Genomic DNA, 18,997 nt, shown 5'->3' with positions numbered 1-18,997 from the left:
GGGAGACAGCCAGAGCTGTAAATACAGGGACTGACTTCAACCAACTTTCTTGATAATTCTTTCATTTAAAAGACAGAGATGGGGTTAACGCATGCAGCCGAGACAACTGTTAGGAATTTATCTGCCCCTACATTATACTCACCCTTTTTAGGAAATAGCTGCCCTCTGCAAAACTCAGTCCTGAGTTCAGGCAACACAAAGCCCGAGAGTATCTAGACATGTATGACAGAATTCGGCCTCTTTAGAAGGATCCTTCTTAATGTTAAGGCTAACTTTCATGTACACTGTACTTATATATACTTAGTATAACCTGTTACCTGCCGTGCACATCGCAGCTGTATGATTTGCCAGCCTAGCACTGCAGTGACCACTGAGACTCTACAGAGAGACCCAACATGGAAGAGCTATCAACAGATCATTCCTGCAATTCCTTTAATACCAAATTCACACCAAGTATCTATGGATTAGTGAGACACCCCACTGCTGTTTCGAAAAGACTCAGCAAGTGGGTAGAAAGGATGCTGTCTGATAGGTATGCAACTTCAGAACAAATTCACACTGTTCTTAGGGAATTTGTCACCACAGGGGAAGAAAAGGTTATTGTATGTGAACCTGCATCTTTAATTACATTGTGTACTTCCGTATGCAATTAGAAATGTGCATTTGTAACAGATAGCTACGCTTTCTAGTTATGTACCTATCAAATTCTTGTTATAATTAGGATGACTCATAATGAAATTATGCTCTAGTTGCTCCATTCATTATATTGTTTGACTTACAGTGAGCATGCAAACTACAAATCTCCTGAATTCTTCCCATCCATCATCCTCCTTGACCATTTCCTAAGCAAATACTGGTTGGAAACAGGGGCATTTTAAATTACTGCAACTCCTTTGCAAGCAATGAGTTTTCTCTAAGAGGGTCTACTGCTGCAGGGCTGAGTAGCAATCTCAGCTCCTACAGGGGTCAATAGGGTTTTGCTGATGGAAGGCAAAGGTCAAATACATGTGTGCCCTCTGTTTCAACAGGACAATTGTGCTTTGCAGCATTCTCACAGTCCAGGAAGACAGAAAATTGCCATGCCAGATCAGAGCAGTGGTCCACCACTCCTTGTATCTTCTCTCCAGCAAAGAGCAGATTGGTGCATCAGAAAAATGCAACAACAGTAGAACCCTGGTAAAGATAGGGAGAACAGGAGTTCCAACACTGATGGACTGATGGCAGCTGCTGTTGCTGTTCAGTGATTAGAAAAAGCCTGGGGAAAGGGCAAGTATCACCGAATATCTCCCTAACACTGAACCATTTTGAACTAATCAGACCCTATATGATCTTTCTGATCATTCCCTTTTAGCCTAACTCTTGCACCTTGAATAGTTTACCTCCCCCTTTCAGTTACTACCTGGCATTAATAAGGACATTACTCAGCCCTCACAGGTAGTTATCACATGTTGACCGCATCCAATTGACTTTAACCTACTGCAAAAGATTGAGGCCTTTGGGATTGCTGTGGCAGGGAGGTCCATGGCTAGTTTGTTTACTGCATAAAGGAGGAGCTGGGATAGTCATCCATATTTTTATGAGCCCCCAGCATGCATAAAGGGGGAACTGTGAACATGGGTCACAAAGATCACCTGCTTTAACCTGTCTTTGAACATTGTTGTGTCCAGTTCAGCGCTACAATAACGCGAAAGATCATCAAGAAAGTCAGTACCCCTAAATTTGTGTATCTCCAATAGGAATCTAATGTCTTTTGAACTGCTGTGTCATACTACTTGCAAATCAATTAGTGAGACAGAAGTATATTGCTCAGGACAAGGAGAACTTTTTTTCTCCATTTTCTTTCCTGCCTTAAGGTGAATGTAATGCTTATGAAAGATGCTAGATAGATGGCAGTGAAAAAATGAATTATTCACAAAGCAGGTATTGTTCTGGCAGCCATGCTAGCAGTCAGCATGTAATTGTGCACCTTGAAATTCATGCCTACAAACTTTGAAGTCCCCTTTGCTCACACCAATTTTGGGAGAAGCTTAAGGTTCTAATAATCCCCCACTCTAAATGGAGAAACAGAACTGGAGCCTCAAGACCTTCCCTTCAAAACTGATTGCGTAAAGTGCAGAGGTGAAAAGGGGAAGAGAGGATGTTCAAGAGTGACAGCAAGTACAGGCATGGGAACCACAGGGTGTAAAGGCAGCCCTGTTAGGAGCAGTGCTAATTCAGGGATAAATGTCACGCTTGTCATAGCCCCAGATGTCCCTATCAGCATCTGTGGCTTGCCTGCACCAGCAACAAGCTTGCTTTCACTCAAGTTTCCATGAAGGCCAATTCAGAAAGAGGAGAGACCTGCAGACCACACTGAGCACACACGCGGACATGGTGTTTGGTAAAGCCCTTGGCAGTGTGGGCATCTGGTGTGCTGGTGGCAGGAAGTCATGTGGAAAAAAAAAGGGGGTGGTTTCAGTTGGCCATTTTTCCCTCCAGGAACAAGGCAGAATTTACCACTTGTTCAGCACAGACCAGCAGCCTCTTCTGCAAGAGCAGCTTTCAAATAGTCTGTAACAGCCACAGTAGAACACAAATCCAAATCAGAGCTTCTCAAAGGAGAAGAATCAGACCTTAACTAGCCCTCAGTGCCCTCAATCCCTAACATTTAAAAACCTAATGCATATTAATGTTCTCTTAACCCCTTAGTTCTCCATTGTCTGAGGCACAGCTGGGTTTTCACTGTGATCTGCTTTGCCCCTTAATCTCTCTAAATGCCTTTCATTTCTGAGATGTCTCCATGCATGGTGTATTCATTGTAAGCCAAGGGCTGTGAATTAGGTGGTACCAAAACATCAGGCAGGTGCTAAACAAGCAGCAAAAGAGCTAACTCCCTCTTGCTCTCTCCCAGCCTGCCTTGGCACCAACTTGGCTCTCCAGTCCTTCAGCCTGCATGCCGCTGCTGCTGCTGGCACCATCTGTGCTGGTGGCTTTTACTTTTGTCCACTAGGGACCACACTGGGATCAGCAGCACTGAAGTAACAGCAGATGTTAACACGCATTGATCCATCTTGACCTGGGCTGATTATTAACTAACAACCAAGAAGAAAAAGGCTCCAAGATCTCAGAAGAGCACTAATGTCTCTGTCCTGGGATCTACCGATGTGCACAGTTTTACGGAAAACAGCAGTCTCCAACAGCATCCTCTCACCACCCCTCTTCTCCACATCACAGGCACCGCAAATGCCGTGCATTGCTTGTGTTTCTTCCGCTTATCCCAGGTGCTGTCAACGTGCAAATTTAGACTGTAAGACCCTGCTGCCTGCAAACTGTATTTTGCCTTTTAGGAAGTGTAGCGGACATCTGTCACATACCAAAGTACGGTCCATACGTACCCTTCACTCGCTTTATGCCACATCTCCCTTATGGAGTTTTATGAACTTTCAGCCGCCAATCACTGCTTCCACTCACCCCTGCGACAGCCTCAGCTCACAGTGGGGGTGGATGCTGTCGCGTTCCTCTTGCCGTTCACATCAGTCCTGAGAGCGACGGCACCTTCCATTCCCGCGAGTGATTTTATCCTCAGTTTCAAAACAATGTGTGAAACCCTGCTCTGCAGAAACAGTAGCCTCAGTAAGTTTAAGGATGACTGAAGCTATTTCCTCCACTGGGGAGGTTTAAAAACTGTGGAGGGATGAATGGAGTTAGACCTATCGCTGCATTTCTAGCAGCCATCCTATTACAGCACTGAATAAAAGCAGGAATGACATGTCTAGCCTAGGTTAATAAACCCTACCAAGTGCAATGCCTTAAAAGCACTATGAAACAGCCTTAAGTCAGCTTGAGATAACTAATTTCAAGCATGGCTGTCTAGTGTGCCTGTCATTCCTATTGTCTTTCCAAACTATTTCAGACATTTTGAGCAGGGAGTACTAAGCTATGAGTTAGCAGGGGTTGTGACATTAATGGTCAAAAAAGGTTTAAGCACCAGGAGGGAACAATGACAGCGCTTAACAACTGGTGGCAGTTTGGAGGATTCTGCTGGATCTCTGTTTATTAATAATTAGGCTTCGCCTCGGAGGAAGATGTGACAACTCTCGGAGGTAGGATTTGCATGGGAAACAAAGGGAGCTGTTGCTGTTCGGTGCCTATTGTTTGTGTTTTGCTCACTGGCTTTCCGAGCGCAGTCAGGTGCAGTCGGCAGCGGTGAGGAGGCTGTGGGGAGGGGGTGATAGGAAGGGGGGAGAGCCAAGGGTGGAAATACTGTTGACAGTCCTGCGGTTTATGGCAGAAATGCCTTGAGGACAAACTGGCTCAAATCTTGCTGCCTGCTGAGTGTGCATTCCACATCGCCATTCCCACGGAGTAAAATACATAGAGGTCACGCAGAAAACACTTTACTCCTTTTCTACTGAGCCAGCTGGGCTGTTTCTGAGATGGGAGAAGACAGAGGAGAAGCTGCCCTAAAATAAATGGGGAAGAAGAAAGCTATGGAGCCTGTAAGATGAGGGAGACATGCTATTAATGTGTAAAATGTGGCTGGAGTGCCACTGATGTCACTTGAAGAGGGGAAAACAGAGCCGGGGGGGGGGGGGTGTCATGTGTGTGCATGTGTTTGCGGGAGGGTTTTTCTGGGTGAGGAACTCCTCAGGTTATAACTTATAGTGAAAAAAGGCATGATGTGTCCATCCATTTTGCATAATCAAAGCTTTTTCTGCACTGTTGGTGTTGTCTTGCTGAATGAAAATTGTAGTTTCAGACAGAAAAAGCTACTATTTCCTCCTGTGCCACTGCCAGCCGCCTGCCACTCTCCCTCCCTCTGAGATAAAACTGTGTGGGAAAGGGTGCAAACGATGTTTAGTTGGATGCTGAAAGGGTTGTGAGTGAGAGCTGAGGGGGGAATGAACACCCAGTAGTATAACAGGAAAGCTTCCCCTTGAAAATGCTTGCTTCTTCCCACCCAAAAGTTCAAGAGATGATATGCAAAGTTAGAAGCCTCATGTACTTTTTGATGATGCGCCTGTTTACCATTACCAGTCAAGGAAATGTCCGAACATCAGAGTCGGGTCTGCATGGCAAAACAGGGCAGCGAGGTTGCATGGGGTCCTTGTCAGTGCAGGGCTGCAAGTTTGCATTTTTGTCGCTGCGTATGACCCCCACCAAGATAAGTAACAAGAACTGAATGAATTAAAATCTTACAACCCTGCATATGCAAAATCCTTATCATGGGTGTATGTGATCCAAGTGTGATATTCCCTGTGTTGATGAATTGTTTTGACTTGTGTATTAAAGTTTCATTCCCAAACAACAGAGAGACTTAAGAGAGAGTGGTATTTAGTAACAATAAAATGTTCTGCTTGCCGAAATGCTTCTCATAGGAGCATTTAAAAGTGCACTTAAAGAAACGAAGAGTCATATCTTGCAGTAAGAGCTATGGTATCACTTGCTGTGTTGTTTTAAAATTAAGGTTATGATGTCATTTTAAATCTACTTTAATATGGGTGTCATTAAGCATACTTTACAATCCTGTTGTCAAAGGCTCACAACTCAGAGAACTGTGTCAGATTGATTGTTTTCATTAAATCTTAGTTAGAAAAAGAATCCCTATCTAGCAGGGACTTACCCAGTAATTTGAATTTACTCATCCTAACTAATGTCCCCTTTAAGGAGAATTCAGTGTATTATACTACATTGTAAATAGGTCACGATATAATTAATTTAATGACAAAACACCAATGACAATTTAACAGCGAAAATGCTAAATGTGTTCTATCAAAATAAACACAGATTGTGCCAAAGGGAAGCAGCTATATTGGATCAGGAAGGGTGAGAATTTTTTCTTAGGAAACATAACATAAATATTCTCCATTTGATCCAAGAAACAACTTTTCAGTCAATTGCACTACTTTGCTTTGCAAATTGGGGGGAAAAAAATCATTTCTACCTGTGTTATTTACACTACTGAGTAACATAATGATAACAGTGAACACTTTCAAAGAAATAGTTTCTAGTGGTTTGCAGTATGGATCAAAGAGATATTATGCAGAGATACTAAATCTGTGTCAGAAATGAGCAATGCATGTGGAAATCGAGTATGTATTTTTTCCTTCTTGTCTCACTTCTGTCCAGAGGCTTAGACTATTTTACTTTGTTTTACTTCAGTGCCTTTGAGGGAAGGGGCTGAATGGGTAAAACCACAAGGAAGTCAAAGACTGAGTTCAGCCTGTGCCCAGCAAGTCCCCCAACCTCCTTGCAGAAGGGACAGTGTAACAGCCCTGCTTTTCAACTAGTGCACTCTCCTCATCTTTGAGGAAGGTGTGCTAGTGATGCAGTGGAAATACAGACGGTGGTGTTCAGGGAATGGGGCTGAATGTAGAGCTTCAGATAAGGCAAACTGCTAAACAAGTTTTTGTAGCAGGAGCAGGTTAATATTTCAGGCATTTCAAGTGCAAAATAAGACATAACGCAAATCCCATGATCCAGAACTAAATCTGTTTTTAGAACTAGTCCACTTACAAAAACTTCTGCCAGCAGCAAATATCCATTCATCTAGGGCCTGTTAGAAGTGACTCCAAAGTTTCTCAGCATTCCCTTTGCTCCATCGCTATAGAGCAGATGCTGAACCAAATTGCATCAGATTGATTCACTGTGCTGAGAAACAATTTCTCTGTTTACTTCAGAAGCTCCATGAGTACTTTTTGCCACAAACCTCACTCACCCTTCTGCTTATGGATTGTCTATGGAGCTCATGCAATTTTCTAATTTATTTACTTGGTATTTGGGAATTTTTTCAGTGTACAACTCTTGGCTGACAGATATTTTGGGAATGGCAAATGTTTGCAAATTCATACTGCGTTGCTTAGTTCAATCATGTGGTGTTCTTTGATTAGATGATGTGTGTAGTTAACTTAGAGAAAGTGAATTGCAAATTTCACAACCAAGTATACTGTTTCATATTGGATTTCCATCCCTATCTGAGCAGTCAGGTTTAAAATTCATGTCTTGCAAGAAGTCGTATGAGCAACACATAAGCACTGAAGTGTTCCCACTAGACAGATGTGAGAGCCAGGTTAAACAGCTTTGTGTCATATGAATATTCATGAAAAGTGTTTGAATTCTTGAAGCTCTGTTAAGATGAATAGTCAGCATCATCTGTCACACACTGCATGGACCATTCTCCTACAGTGTTTGCTATGTCCCTCTATTTTCCCTAACTCTCCCTGTGGAAACTGTGCAGCCAAATTGAAAGAAAAAAACACCCTCATGGAAATTTCTAAATTTCCCACATTGTAGCCTCTCCTGTTGTGCTTGTCTTGCACATTGCATGACATGAAGACAGCCAACAGGGAGGACAGCAAAAGAGCATCAACACTGATGCACTGAGTGCAGGAGAGAAAACATTGAAAGAGTGAACAAATAAGGGTGATCACTGGCAGAGCAGGGGCCAGCCACACAGAGCATGTACGTAGGAAGTAAGGATTGACACAGTGTGAGTACATAAATACACCAATACAATTTTTAACAATGAATCTAGTTATTCTGGGTCATTAACACCAAAGTTTATGGTCTTACCAGACCCAGTCCATGGCAAGCCCTGAAGTTGTCACTCCCAGTTCTTCCCTGTGCAGGTAGGTGTTAGATGGGTGCTTACCACGGGTGCAGTCAAACAAGTGGGTAACAAGTAGTTTAACTACTTGTTAAAACAAGTAGTTAAAAAAAACAAGTAGTTTAACTTTTATCATGCAGAGGTCTGATGACATGCCAAGGAGCTATGAAAGACTTGTGAAAATAACAGACAAAAAGAAAACCAACTAACGTCTGGTGCATTGTTTAAAAGCAGTGAAAATCAGGTGGGCGAAGAATTTTTGTCAAGTGCTTTTTACCAGAGATAAAACAAAAAATCACCTGTCAAAACACCAAGCTCTTTTGACTCAGAAACAAATGAGGAGGAAAAGGTTATAAAAAATGACTATATTTGCCTTTTGAATGATTTTCTTTCTGTACTTATGCCGTATAGAAGGAAATCTCAAGTCTCCTACTGAGTGAACTATATTGTCCAGCTACTTCACGTAGAAAGTCAGGTGTGTTCAGGATCAATGGGGTTGCTGTGACTGCACAGAACCAACCAGCAGTGTTACGACCCCATTAGACGGTCTGTTTTACATTTTCAGTTATTTTAAAGTCCAACCATCCTAGATATTTATTCTAAAAACAGAAACATGACTAAATTGAACACAGCAAGCACTGTGTGCAAGGCACACAGCGAGAGCCACTATGGACAATACACATTCATTCATATTCTGTCAGGGCACATTTAAAACTGCTTAGAAAGAGTAAGAGAATGAAAAGAATCAGAGGAACTAAAATCAAAGCAAACACAGAGGATCTTTGCTAGGGCAAAAATTGACTCAATGTAATCTGGAATGAAATCCCGAATTGAAACTCCCCTAAATACCACTAAAAGTCCTATTAGATCTCCAAATACTTTTTCTGTCTTAATATAAAGTTGTCCTATTACTCAATTAACCCACACCTCTGCTTGTGCCAAGCAGAATAATTTTGTATGGACCACTTTTAAAGAAGCAGTTAATTACTAGAGAGAAAACACAGAAAAAGTCAAATCCCAGCTCTCTATGCTCACATTGCTGGTTGCCCCTCTGGTCTGTGTTTTAGTGCCTTTGGTGCTTGGTTGGGAGCAAAGAGCTCCCACTGATAAGCTCCACAGGAACACACAGCAACATCTTCTAGCTGTAGCATCTTCTTCTAAGATCCTTGAAAGGTCGGAGGCAGCAAGGGTCACAAGTGCACCTGGGAATCCCCACTGTTTACTTATCATCTGCTTCTAGAACCTCACAGGTGTGACGTGGCAACTCTGAGGTCATCATCAGCCTTTCAAAACTACTCCAGTAAATGCACAAGCTCTTTAGGTAATCATTTGCATCACATAACTGAACAAAACCTCATCAAAGCTTGCACCAGCTTATCTTACCTGCTGAATCCTTGGCCCTGATCTGAACCACCGCTCCCCATGACAGGGAAATGGAAGATCCAAAAACAGTGGGGAAGGTGTCTTTCAGAGGAAAGGAGAAACACTTCAAACTGTCTGTAAACCTTAAGCATCTCCAAAACACTGAAAGAGGGTTATAGCAGAATCCCCAGGCTGCGGACGTGATGGGAGTAAGGAGCCAAGACATGTATCCCGACCATTCCCAGGTACCCAGCAATTTTGTCTGAACTCAGTGTCCCTCCCGCTCTGTGTGCCACTGCATTGCTCTAAGTCAACCACTGGCAGAAAGGTTTTGAAGACCAGAGGAGACAAAAGAGCATTTGTCCCATTTCCCCACTTTCCTTTCAGTGGATCAGTGATTCAGAGGGGGGCTGAAGTTTCTGCTTAAGCTTAAAGTGGTTCATCTGTCCAAGGTCACCATCCAGGCACTGTCCTTGTGTGCCTGCTGAGGCGCGGTACCAAAGAGGGGACAAGATAACATTGCCTGCCTTAAAGAAGTGTTGCAGAAAACATTCCATATACTTGGCTGTACTTTACTTGCGGGCAAGCTATTTTCCACCTCAGCAGAGTGGTACTCCTTACTGACAACCATTAAGTATTTGCAAATTTAGATAGACCTTATAAACGCCAGGCTCCTGAGTGAATAAATAATGTTTCAGAGCAATAATTTGGAATAAGTCAAACTAGGAATGGCAAGAAGGCCAGGAGTATCATCCCTTTGGGACTCCCTACCACTTCTAATTAATACCTGGTACTTAAAGCATCACAGCCCACGGTTAAATCAAAGTCAGAAGAAATAAAGGATTATTAAATCCTTCCAGAGACTTATGTCCCTCTCCATCCACAGTGCTTCTTAGTGCCCCTGCCAAACAGACTGACTCTCTGACCTCAGTTAGGAATGTATGACTTTTTTTGGGGGGGACAGCCCACAGGACCTAGCAGCCAGGCTGCCCTCGTAGCTTGCAGCTGCCCCAGGGCTCACACTGTTCCTTATTCTCCCACTGCCTTCCCATTCCCATTCAGCCACCCTTTCCTGCACCTTCCCGTGCTCTCCTGGCCCTCTGGTGAGCCAGTTCAGTGAGCCTCCCAAAAACTGTGCTTTGGTTTTCGCTGGCAGAGGGAGTCCAGTTGGGAGCCAACAAACATCAAAGCTGGTGCAAGAAAAGCAGAAGAACATAGCCAGGGGTGAGATACGGGGAGTAAGGAGCAGTTGCAGTCCTGGCATGGCTAAACACTCTAAAATTATTCTATCTTAATGACTTAGTGAGGAAGCTGCAGAAGGAGGCTTCAGATAACCACATCTTAACCACAGCACCAGTGAGCACAGACAAGCTGTTGTCCCTTTTTGCCCGACAAATACAGAAGATTTGAACAGAGCAACTTAAGATTATTATGAACTTAAGATTATTATGTTGAATTCCAGAGCTGCCGTTGTGATGACGGGGAAAGAACAAATTCACCTGTGAAAAACAGTCCTTGCAAATCAGATTTAAGGAGGCTGCATTCAGCCTGGAAAAGAGAAGGCTCAGGGGGAGACCTTGTAATTGCTTCTAGTACCTAAAGGGGACCTAGAAGTAACCTGGAGAGGAACTTTTTACACAGGCATCTAGTGATAGGACAAGAGGGGAAGGCTTTAAACTGAAAGAGGGGAGATTTAGCTTAGATATTAGGAAAAAATTCTTTACTGTAAGGGCGGTGAGGCACTGGCACAGGTTGCCCAGAGAAGCTGTGGCTGCACTATCCCTGGCAGTGTTCAAGGCCAGGTTGGATGGAGCTTTGAGCAACCTGGTCTAGTGAAAGGTGTCCCTGCCCATGGCAGGGGACTTGGCACTAGATGAGCTTTAAGGTCCTTTCCAACCTAAACCATTCTGTGATTCTATGATTTGGCAAAGTTTACTGATCCAAAAAATAAGAGCTTCAGGAATAAAACCTAAGTGGAAAAATCACTTCAACTGGGACACCTTTCAATTCCTTCAACAGAGCATATATATTTCAAGGCACAGGAAACAATAATCCAAGCAAGGAACAAAGGAAGTTCATTTTTAACCACAGCATTTTACTAACTGGAGCATCTGCAACTGAAAGGTCCCCTCACTTTTGAAAAACCATGTTACTGATGCATCAGGGTGTAGTGTAAACTTCTGACAAATGCTCCCTCTTCATTGATTTCTATATAAGATGTTGATCTTGCTGCTACTTTGCTCTTTAAAAGCTCTGCTGCTCTCCTAATTATTAATGGCATGAAACATGTATTCTCCCATCTTTCAAAAAGCATCACGAGACATACTCTCTGATTGTGAAATCCACAGAAAATCATATTTGGTAGAGTTTAATTAAGGTAATCCAGTAATTTGTAGGCAGCTGATTTGGAAGGATTTTGTCACAGGTAAACAGGCTTTGAGAAAAAAAAGATGAATTGCTTTTATCTCTTCTTGCTTTCTGTTTTAGTTGTATTTCAAGTGGATTAGCACAATCTTTCCCCCGCCAAACTCCACAACCCCGTCTATTCCATCATTGTTCTAATTTTACAGGAAGAAAATGACTGAAAGCAATTAATTAAAAATCTCTTCAGAGATGCATACATGGATGCACTTATTCACTAAGAACTCACAAAATAACTGTGCATTTTAAAGCAATTTATCTGGTGCATTAAGCATGAACAGGATGTCTTTGTTACGTACGCCCACCTTTAGATGGTTCCCTACACGAGTATGCTTGTTGTGTAGAGATACCTGCAGTAATTCAGCTCAGTCAGAGAAGATCCCCTTTTAAACTAGGTTTGAGTTTCAAGGCGGGTTTCATTTTTCCTTTTTCCTGTGTGCTGAAGTTGACTGATTTCAAGTGAGGAGTCTTTCCCTGCTGGGACCTGCATTGTCAAAAGCCATCACAGAACTTGCAAAATTCTGTCATTACACCGGAAGCCCTAACTCTGCTCCAGAACCATTCAGAGAAAATTCCCAATATTTGACAACAGAAGGTTCCTCAACAAAGACATTCTGACAAACTGAAACATCGTTCCCTGAACACACAGGCACCCACATGGGGGACAGTACTAACACAAACAGTAAACTACTGGCAGGAGTGAATTTATCAGCAGGAAGATTCAAGCGTCTTCACACTATAACAGTGGACTAGGCTATTCATAACACTTAAGGTCTATCAAAAAGGTAAATTCCCATGTTGTAAGGTTTATTTGATTTCCTATGAACCAAATAAAAACTATAAATTTCCTTGAATTCATGGTGAGGGAGAAAGAAGTCAGGGCTCTTGATGTCAAAGCTGTGCACTTCCTTAATAAAATCCCAGCACATCTGTGCTGTGAATGTAAATAAGTGCTGGCACCCAGCGTGAGGTGCAGAGGTTCTCCTAGCAGAGCAGGAAGGAGTTTTCTCTGCAGAGATCTTCCTGCTCTGTGGTGAGAGTTCATCTATGGAGTCAATGCAGCAGCCCTGCTAGTCTGCAAGCACACTTCCCAGGCAATTTAAATATACCTAGGGAGGTTCCTAGAAGATTTCACGTACTTCACTTCTCTTTTGAGCAGGAAATCTTGGACAAAGGAATTTTTTTGTCCCTCTTTGTTTCTAAGTTCACTTATACCTTCTTCAGCCTCCATTAAAACATGCTGCTGTCTACTCTTTTCCCTCTTTGTCTACTCTTTCTACTCTCTGTTCTCTTGTTTTTATTTAAAAACCCTCACATATCACAGCCTGCTGGTCACTAGCCAGGTATCCAGATGCTACTTATGTACCACGTTGGTAGGTGCCTTAGAAATAGCAGGCAGAGAAGGAAAAAACATCACTGGGAGGCTTCAGATGCTCTTTTTGATAAATGGCAATTGTGGACTTAATTACCTGGTTCCCTCTTTCGGAGAAGCTGGGTAAGTAACAACAGTTGCAGTCCCAAGGAGAAAACAGGCAAGGACACATCTCTCGCTGTCAGGTTTTAGCTTTCCACGCAGAACAGTGTCAGGCAGATGGCTTGTCAATCTATCCTTCTTTGAAAGGCACCAGGTTTTGTCTGGGTTTGAAGGTTTTTCTCAGCGCCCACCATCATACTGCCTCAGCACCACCACGCTGTGTCAACTACTTTTTCACAGACAACTGGTTTATAGAATAAAGAACAAACACTGCTCACCTTAATTATGTGAGTATCCCTCCGGCAATAATCAGGCTAATCGCCTCAGTAAGGCCAGCAGGATTTGGCTTTAAATCAACTACCAAAATTATTTAAGCATAAGTGCATGAATTCCTTTACAACTCCAAGGCCCACTCGTTAAACATTATTTACATCTCAGAAAAGCTGTTTCTTTTCTTTCCTACTTGCATTCGACAAGGAGAAAGGTAGAAAGGATGAGGTGTCAGGAGCACCTGTGTGAGTAGCGGGCTGAACCCACAATGGTAGGGAAAATGTGTCTCCTTCCCCTTTGCTGAGACACCTCAAGAAGTCTGCCCATGGGAACTCCAAGCTGCATCATGCCTGGGGATCTCACCAGCCTGTGCATGTCCTTCTGGGCATGGCACAGAACTGCAGAGGAATCTGCCAAGAAAGGAACCATTGCCCAGACCTGCTGCATCTGCATGTTTGACTTACACCTTAAAGCATGACATAACACCTTTTAAAATATTGAACTTTCTCAGTGAAACTGATACATGCTCTATTTACCTATAGAAATTTCTAGGAGTTTTTTTCACTCATATTAAATAATCAATGTGTTTAATGTGGCAAATGCTTTAGCATGATACAGAAGTACCAGCAGCTTCATTTTAGCAATTGGCTCTAGAAGTGGCAGGGGGCAAATATCCCGAGTTAGCTGGTGTGCTGCACTGGATGCTGCCCATACGAAGGTACCTGGATAAGGCACTGATATGAAAGGCTTGAAATCCCACCTCCACCAAGGGATATGTGGCACAGAACCAGCTGTCAAGGCCAAGACCTTCAATCGATCTTTTAGAGAACTGTGTCTTTTTAAATAGTGTTTTGTGGTGCTTCAACTGTTTCTATACACTCAGGTCTTGGGAAGAACCCCAGTCTAGATCTGTCACATAAGTAGGGGCAAGCTGTTCCTGCTTGCCGTGTATCTCAGTGCAGGAGAGCCTTTCTGTGACCCACAGCAGGAGCAACAGGTGACATGAAAGTGCACTGTGAACCTCTAGGGTCTTCAATTAAAAACCCAACATGCTTACGGAGTTGACGGACTCTTAAGGGCTAGGGAGTAGTTAAGGTGGTCAAGGAAGAGTGTTTTGCACCTACAGTCTGCCTTGGTTCTGCTGAGGTGTTTAAACCTCTTACTGGAGCTAAAGCATAAGCAGTCCCAGTTCGTCTCCTCCCATCTTACAAAAATCTCTACATGTCTCTAATGCTTTTCACTGTCAATCTCAGCACTCTTTTTATATCCATTAAAGACTTTATGAGATAGGATGACCAGAAATGAAAAAAGATTCTGAGGATAAAGCATGCAATTGATTTATGTTAATGGCATTGTGATAATATTTTCAGTGTTTGATTTATTTTTCATTCTGTACACAGCTGAAATGCTGATTACTTCTCTATTCCTCTCTCATTTATAGAACAGCCACTTACATTGGGCTCCACAAATTTATCCTTGGGTCTGTCTCCAAAGCAGTTAAAATATAATTAATTTAAAATCCACTAACACACAAGAAGTCGAGGTGATTCTTTCCAATCAATCTTACTAGAATTCATCAGTGAGCTTCACTAGCTGTCATGCTTCTCATACATTTGTCTTTGTAAAGCTCCTCTGACTTCACTGGCTTTGACACATTTAACAACTGTTAATACTAAAAAAAACTCCCACCCTGTAATTTCTATTGAACCACACTGCAAGCCTTAGAAACCCCCCATTTGTACACAAATAAATATCAGTCACCTGCAACAGCGTCCTTAATGACTTTTGCATTTATTTGTACTGATAACTTTCATCCCTTGTACACATCAGAGATATAAAAAAGCTAAGTGTGCCAAGATGTGTTAGTTTATAAAGGCAATCAGAGAATAAATATTACTGCTTAATTTTTCCTTCATAAGATATTCTGCCTTGAAAACTATATTAGGTGTCAAATCACCTTACCCTAAAGGGATTAGAATATGAAAAGTATCCCTCAGTGCTGAAGGGAAGAAAAAACCTGGCTATTTTTATGGAGGAGTTCAATAATAGAAGATATTATAGACCATGGTGCCAACAATAACCTGAGCCTGAGCACAAAAAACTTTTATAGTCCTGTTTGTCAACTAAAGATGAACGAACTGTTTTGGACTAATAACAGCCTGATTCTTGTCTCTGAGTTGTTACAAAATCAAATACAGGTACCACATCAGAGGTATGACAAAGCAACTTGCTCTTCTGTTCATTACAAGGTGGCTGTGCACTGCCTTATTTTGGCTGGAGGGAGACAGAAATACAATATCACAAATTTTGGGATGTGCTGAAAGCTGGAAACACCAACAATAACAACGCTTCATCTTCAAAGACTTGCTAAAATTAAGGGCTAGATTTTCAAAGCAGCTTGGCATCAAGAGCACCTTTAGACTTCCCTGGCAAATGGAGAAGTGAGAACATGAAATAAAATGTCTCTCATTTTCAGCCAGCCCTACAAACAACTAGCCGTCATCATACCTTTCCTACAGGTTAGAAAACAGGCACGACGTGGACAAGTGATTTTATGTGAAGGAATTTCAAGGTTGCACATGGTCACATAAACCCGGTTTGTAACAGTGTAGCCTAATATCAAAAGTCTCTATATTTTGTGATTAAAACCTGGCATTTCAAGCAGAGGCACAGGAGCAAGTCCCCAGCATGAGATCCGAATATGTATCTGTATATTTGGCTCATGAGACAGCACAGCTAGTATGCAGCAATATTCATAGACCTTCATGCATGATACATAACACAAAGTAGTTACTGAATTAATAAGCATAATTTTATCTAATTGGCATATTTTTATTATTTATATGCGTTATGGTAGCCAATTAAACCTCTGGTTGTGCCAGGTTGAAGACAAGCATATAGCCATAAAGATCAATTAAATGCATTTAGACACTGCATATGAGTGCAACACTTGCAAAAGACATTGGACAAGGCCATGGAGACTGCCCAAGCTATGGGAGGAGAAGCAGCACCCGAGTTCTCCCATCCCTGTGAATGCACCAGTGGACTTTGGAGGGGCACTGAGGAGGGCTCTGCACGGAGGGGAACCTGACAGGAAAATGAGCTCGACCGGGCTGAAGCCCATAAGCATCACACTATATTATGACATCTGGCCAGTGCCCAGGCTGGATTTCAGCAGGACTGAGGTCCTTGCCGCAGCCAGAGCCTTCCCACAGGCACTTCTCGCTCTGCTTATTGTCCCTCCTGAGCAGGACTGCAAATCAACTGCAGTCTGACAGGTCTGAGTATATCTTTCACAGAAGAAATTGAATCCCAAGCATACACACATTTCCTGTGTTAGTTTTGCAGCCAGATGTGTATGTATTTTTGCAATGTCTCAGAGGGACAGGGCAACAATTAGCTGGCCATGTTTGAGATACCATTGAACTATCCTGCTGGCCATTCCATTTTCCTTATATGCAGAGATACCTACTGTACCAAACCAGTGATGTGCAGCAAGAGAAAACATGCCAGCTCCAGGTAACATAGTGTATACTGTTACGAAAGCAATAATCTTTGGGCACCTTTGCTCTTGCAGGCTGTCAGCCATCCTGCCGAGTCAAGTGCATTGACCCAACACTGGGTATAGCCCAGGAGCGTGCTCAGCAATGAGCAGGCATTATGCCCTGTACAGGGAAGCCTGCACAGACCTGGGCAACTAAACACGTGCACACACACATTCCCCCTGGCTGCTTCACATTTCCAGGAGGGTTATTCATATTTCTAAACTATTTGGTGTAAGCAGCAGAGAGGGATAAAAGATTAGGACAGCAGCAGCTGCAAATGAATTGCCCTATCACAGGTACTGAGTGATAACTTTGTGGCTATCTGAGGCAGACTGAGCAATCACTAGCATCCTGGGGTGGAGAGAAGTAGAGCAGTAGTGGTCTGGCCAGGAAAGTAAAATCTGGAAGAGTAATTGGTGACCGTACTCTTTTCCAGCTCTTTCTCTCTGACTGCATTTTTTTCAGGGGGGTGGAGGTGGTGGGGGTAGGGATGTGTATTTAGAGCATCACAGGAACCAGACCATCGGCTCCTCTTTCAAAGAACTTGTTGCCTGCCATTAGATAGTGCTAGTATCATAAATCCAGAAGAACAACATTTTCATTCATAAGATTTCCTAGTATATACTGACACAAATCTTCCCTTTCTGAAGCAGTATCTGCATTTCAGATTCTTAGGCATACATTTCCTGGGATAGTGGGGTTTTTTTCTATTCCTTCTTATGTGTTATCTTATATGTTATATTTCTAGCTTTCATATGCACATGACTGGAAACATTCATTTATCCAGAGTTCCTTTTGCTCTCTAACTCATCTTTTTCATCTATAACTTCTTTTATTTCCAGATATGGAAAAGCAGATGCAAATTATATCTGACAGCATCTCCCCAGCTCCTGAGATTTCAGATGTGTCTTGCTCTGTGGTACCTCTTTTGCCAAATCTGTGTGAATAGAACAGAACATATGTCGCAAAAGCAGCATTTTATCATAAATTAACCCTGATTTCTTCATTCAAATTCTAGTGATATCGTCCAATTACTCCACTTTCTGCTAATTTCTGATTGTCTTTACTATCCATCCTCACAACTGAAGAATCAAACAAACAGGCTATTATGTGAGGAAAGTAGTTTTTAACATAAGACAGCGAAACATAAAAACAAATGCTGAAACCAATAAATTTCAGCAAATGCAAAGCTACAGCTGTCATCCGTATCATCAAGAGTAGCAACAGCATTACAGCTAAAGAAGAAAATCCTCAAATTCAGTCAAACTTCCAAGAACTGTACAGTACCTACTGTAACGGCCCATAGCAAGAGCTAATCCCTCTTGGGGTCAATGTCTCAGCTCAAAAGGTGTGGGAAGAAGGATGACATTTTCTTATTTGAAAGCAGATGAGGAGAGGCACAGAAGAATGACCTGTACTATCCAAAACCACACAGGAAGCCTAAAACAAAGTTAGCAGTCTGTCTTGCAAATCCCAGCACAATGACTAAACCCCAAGTAATGTCTCCTACTCCTACATTCATAGAATTGCACCCACTTTTTCCTTATCCCCTCAGGTCAGTGCACTTGTGAGGGCTGCCTCCTCAGAAAGACAGATGCTCCGTCTAGACATAGTCTTGTCTTCAAAGCCAGCCAGCAGCAGTCTTTCTGAGAAAATACAAGAAATTCCTTAATTGTTAGATGCAGGATAATCTGTGCCAATGAAGGTCTTATACTGACAGAGATTAACTTTAAGCCTTGAAACATGAATTTTTTATGGCTGTTCCAAAATTTAATTTATTTGTGCTAAGTATTATTAAACAAAGCATTCACATTACCCATCGACACATCCGCTCCATCTCAGGAATCACACTCCCTCACCGAACCATTCGGTTACCTATCTAACTAGCACATTTTTTTGTGATGGACATTAGAGGATTACGAGAGCCACAGGCTTTTCAGTTGATGAGTACTACCAGGTTAATGAAGGAGGAGAATAGAGAGGAGCACAGCATATTTTTAACTAGTCCCAGTATTCACAAGTGAGATTTTAGATCAAGGTAAATAATGCTGAAATGCTGCCAGGCTCTTTTCTCTGGATTTCTGAATGGTTTCCCTTCACTGTTGCCATGCCAAGTTTCAAATTTGCTTTGTGCCAAACTTCATGCAAACAAATTTGCAGAGAATTCACTTCAAAGTCTGACTTACACCAATATGCCTGAGCATTAGTGCTATGGCTGCTCTTTCTGTGATCATTTAAATGAGGAACAATACAGCCAGATTTATTTTTATCTCATCACAGCTAAGCCCTAGATTTTGCGTAAACAGATACCAAATGCACCTAAAACTCTTGACCATCTTT

At 42.3% G+C, this 18,997-nt stretch overlaps 1 protein-coding gene across 4 annotated transcripts in view; it reads left to right on the top strand.

Annotated features, from left to right (window-relative positions):
- Positions 1–18,997, top strand: part of LOC136011940 (calcium-activated potassium channel subunit beta-2) — a 149,614-nt gene that overhangs the window by 44,540 nt on the left and 86,077 nt on the right. Inside the window, exon 1 of one of the 4 annotated variants that reach the window (XM_065674533.1) lies at positions 3,816–4,082. The exons of the other annotated variants lie outside the window; for them this stretch is intronic. The gene's annotated coding sequence lies outside the window, so the exon portion shown is untranslated. Of the gene's footprint in view, positions 1–3,815; positions 4,083–18,997 lie in introns of those variants that run through there. 4 annotated transcript variants of the gene reach the window in all.

The sequence above is a fragment of the Lathamus discolor genome, chromosome 3 (assembly GCF_037157495.1).
Source record: "Lathamus discolor isolate bLatDis1 chromosome 3, bLatDis1.hap1, whole genome shotgun sequence".
Classification (NCBI taxonomy): domain Eukaryota; kingdom Metazoa; phylum Chordata; class Aves; order Psittaciformes; family Psittacidae; genus Lathamus; species Lathamus discolor.
The sequence above is the reverse complement of the archived record's forward strand: the minus strand, read 5'-3'. Positions and strand labels throughout refer to the sequence as shown.